This window comes from Mastomys coucha, unplaced genomic scaffold, assembly GCF_008632895.1.
Source record: "Mastomys coucha isolate ucsf_1 unplaced genomic scaffold, UCSF_Mcou_1 pScaffold16, whole genome shotgun sequence".
In the NCBI taxonomy this organism is placed as follows: Eukaryota; Metazoa; Chordata; class Mammalia; order Rodentia; family Muridae; genus Mastomys; species Mastomys coucha.
The window spans coordinates 28,952,099-28,955,837 of record NW_022196898.1 but is presented as its reverse complement, the minus strand read 5'-3'; the positions used below and the strand labels follow the sequence as shown (position 1 = coordinate 28,955,837).

Here is a 3,739-nt window from a genome sequence, read left to right as displayed (position 1 = left end):
GCCAGTGACTCCACCCCCCCACCCCACCCCATCCCCTCCACCATCATGGCCCTCAGCAGCATCATGGGACACAGTAGTCCTTTCTTTTTTTGTTTTGTTTTCTTTTTTTCGAGACAGGGTTTCCTCTGTCTCTGTAGACCAGGCTGGCCTCGAACTCAGAAATCCACCTGCCTCTGCCGCCCAAGTGCGGGGATTAAAGGCATGTACCACCACCGCCCGGCCACAGTAGTCCTTTCTTTCATGAGCTCTAATCAAGAAAGTGAACTGTTCCCCATCTCGGGTCTCCGCTATGGCCCCGCCCCCGGAGGCGCGTTCAATCAATGTTGATCGCTGGTTTGTACAATCACGGCTTTGTTCCTAGGCTGTTCCCATTGGTACCTTGCCTCTTTCTCAGATTCCCCACTTCGAGGATGCTCGCTCTCACATCCCTGCTGTGCTTTCCCCTCTGCCCTTCCCCCATCATAGACAAGCTTACCTGTAAAGCCACTGACTCTGACTGACTCTGGGAGACACCGCTGATGCTAATCAAGAGCAGACCAACAAACAAGACAGCAGAGACCACGTGAGGTCACGGGGGGGGGGCGGGGCGGGGGGGTGTGGATTCTGAAGTTACTTCTGCAATGTTAGGTTCCATCTTAGATTAAATTCAAGAGTTTTAAATTTTTGAACGTGAGCAATTGATCGATTTCTGATCTCCAGATTGGTATGTAAGTGAATGGACTATTCTCCTCTCCTTAGACAATCAGAGTTCTTTATTCACATTTAGGGCAGGTTTTATTCCTGGCAAAAGAGATGTGGGCTGATCTTAAGAGCGATTTGGTCTTCATTCGAAGCAGAAGCCAGATGGACTCTGGAGAGGGCTTATATTTCTGTTTTCTCACCTTTTCCCCAGTCAGTTGGTTTTGTTTATGTCCTTGTTTTTTCCTTGTATGGCTCTTAGTATTGTTTATTTGTTTGTTGTTTTGCTTTGTTTTTGTAAGTTTTAAGAACTGCTTGCCAAAGAGGAGATACAGAAGACAGGAACAATGTTTCTAAGACTGAACCAACTGCTTCAGGGAAACACTGTCTTGGTTCTAACCTGTCACCAAGCCTGTTCCTGTCAGGAGTTGCAGCTATGAACACATGGAAATAGCGCCCTCTGGTGGAGGGTCCCTATTACAGCAACAGTAGATCTCTAGACCACTGCCGGGCCAGCAGTTGATACTCAGATCAAGTTAGAAAGCCTGTAAACTTGCCACTATGGGACCCCCTTTGGCAATCAGCAAGCCTATCTGTGAACCTTAGATGTGAGAATTTCTAAGCGTGCTTCAAGAGGTATTCAAGTTGGAATGCTAATATCAAAATAAAACTATTCCAGTAAATAATGAAATGTCTGACTCTAGAGCAGAAGAGTAAAATCGATGCAGAGTAAAACAGCTTTCACTAGCATTTCACCTTGAAGCTCCAGACGTGGCTACAGTATGTGAACACATTTGACCTCTGATTTTCCAAGGAAACGGGATCGTAGGTCCACTTTAGGGTCCAGAAATGATGCTGACTTCTTGCACTCACTCCCATCCACTAGAATGCTTCACTTGATTGTACCCAAGCCCTACTTTCACAGAATCCTCCCTTTCGTTTCTAGAGAGACACCCTACAGATCCTCTGACATCTGACATGTCTCCCTTCCTGCCCTCCCTACACCACAATGAGTCACTTAACCTAAGTCATTCGGTGGTTTTGTCCTTGGCTAGCCTTGGGTTGACTGGGCAGGGACAAGACTTGGTTTGCTGTGTGTGTCTGTGTGTGTCTGTGTGTGTGATGTGGTGTGCACGTGTATATGATATGTGTGTTTACATGTTTTCGGGTGGATGCGTATGTGCAGATTTGCATGTACTTGTGTGCTTGTGCTTAGAAAAGCCCAAAGTTGATGCTGCATGTTGTTCTAGATCACTCTCCAGTCCTAACTTCAGCTAGTGTGTCTAATGTGCCCAGGGATCCCATCTTCCTTCACCTCCCAGCAGCAGCAGCCGTGACAGCAGATTTCTACACGAACTTTAAGGATCTGAGCTCTGGCCCTCACACTTACCCGGCAAGTTCTTATCCCACTGAGCCATGACTACAGCCAGGTCTTTTTCTAGTTGCCTCTTTTGAACACACTTAAATATCTTCAAATTGTTCTTTTTCATATGCAGAAATAACAGTCTAGCTGCAAACTAAAGAATAATCTAGAAGCTTCCATGCCATCAGTATAAAAAGCCCCTGAAGCAAAAGAAAAAAAAAGTGTTTATCATAATATATATATCATATATAGACATATATCTGTATATATATACTTTTTTTTCACTTTTCAAAACATCAGGATGTGTCTTTTAGGCTAGAACAATGGTCCTGGAGATGATGGTTTACTATTCTGTCCTTTAAGATGTAACTATGCAAGATCATGGACAATAATCACCTACAGGATACTGAGACCCTTTAAACACTTGTAAAGCTCCATCACTCCCTTAATGGTCCTTACTCATGACCTATGGCTGTGTTTCTACCTCACTGAGAAGAAAGAAAGACCTGAAGAACACGTGCATGAGCTCTTCCTGCCAGCCCTGTCACCACACCTGGGTGTTATGTCACCAGTGCATCTGGATCCCTGATAAACCCTCTTTCCTAGTCTTTCACACTGGGTTACTCCCGCGTGTACTGGTCCATTACGTCTCTTCCTCTTTTCTCCTGGGTATCAGCCTTCAAAAAGCCCTTGGCAATGCTGACCTCGAGGCATCCATGCTGTCCTGTGTCTCCTCCCACTGAATCAGCGACATTGTGATAAACAAGGAAGAAGAAAGAATTGATAGAGTGTGACCTCAGAGGTTAGCTCACAAAGGACAATGGATGTGCACAGGTCCCTAAGCCTGTCACTCTGTGCAAAGCCAGCAGCACCATGTCAGAAATAGTTTGGCAGCCCACGGGAGGAGGAACCGAGCTCTCAAGACAGCAACTAGAGCAGCCCATAGTAATGTGGGTAAGACGCCCTCTCCAGGCCCAGCCATGCCTTGGGTGCTGAGAGCCCAGCCTTCATGTCCCCACTCCAAGGTCTAGACGCCCCCCCCCAAAGACTGTGGGAGATAACAAAGCTCTTTATATATCTTTTAATGTTACACACTTGGGGTATCTGTAAAGGATGACTTTCATGCTGTCTTGTGATAGGAGTACCCTAGCCACTACCTCAGAAGAGCAAAGCCTTCTCAGTGGTCCAGCCAGCCAGCCTCTCACCTGCTCCACTTTAGACCTCTCTAGAATTGTTCTCTGCCACTCTTTTCTCCTCCGAACTAACTCAGTGTTAGCTGCAGCCACACCCTGACATTCCCAGAGGCCTCAGATAGCCTCTTTATGGGCCATTCTCCCCACTATCTCTTTTTTCCTCTTATCTCTGCTTAACCTTGAGAAGGCTAGGCTGACTCCACAATGGGCTTCAAATTGGCAGTTACATTTAGGCAGTTAGGCCTAAATCTCTGTCTCCAAGAACTGGGCAACTCCAGGCAAATCCAGGCCTCAGAAGCTGCCCCTGCCACCTGGCCTAAGGCAAGGACAAATGGGTCAGCAGCAGTTGCCAGACCTCCCCAGCAAGTTTCCAGCCTCCACACCCAGGTAATGGCATATCTGTAGGGATGGGCCCCACAGAACGTAGAAGAGGGGTTTTGTTTTGTTTTTGTGGTTTTTGTTTTTGTTTTGTTTTGTTTTGTTTGTTTGTTTGGTTGGTTGGTTG

At 46.5% G+C, this 3,739-nt stretch overlaps 2 protein-coding genes across 8 annotated transcripts in view; one reads left to right on the top strand and one right to left on the bottom strand.

Moving 5' to 3' along the window:
- The window catches only part of Gask1b (golgi associated kinase 1B), an 87,897-nt gene extending 87,406 nt beyond the window's left edge, over positions 1-491 (bottom strand). Inside the window, exon 1 of the mRNA XM_031374151.1 lies at positions 476-491. The gene's annotated coding sequence lies outside the window, so the exon portion shown is untranslated. The remainder of the gene's footprint in view (positions 1-475) is intronic.
- A 2,387-nt stretch (positions 492-2,878) lies between these two features.
- The window catches only part of Tmem144 (transmembrane protein 144), a 43,444-nt gene continuing 42,583 nt past the window's right edge, over positions 2,879-3,739 (top strand). Inside the window, exons 1-2 of one of the 7 annotated variants that reach the window (XM_031374139.1) lie at positions 2,879-2,995; positions 3,422-3,621. The gene's annotated coding sequence lies outside the window, so the exon portion shown is untranslated. The remainder of the gene's footprint in view (positions 2,996-3,421; positions 3,622-3,739) is intronic. The other 6 variants (XM_031374140.1, XM_031374141.1, XM_031374142.1 and 3 more) reach the window with 6 other exon arrangements.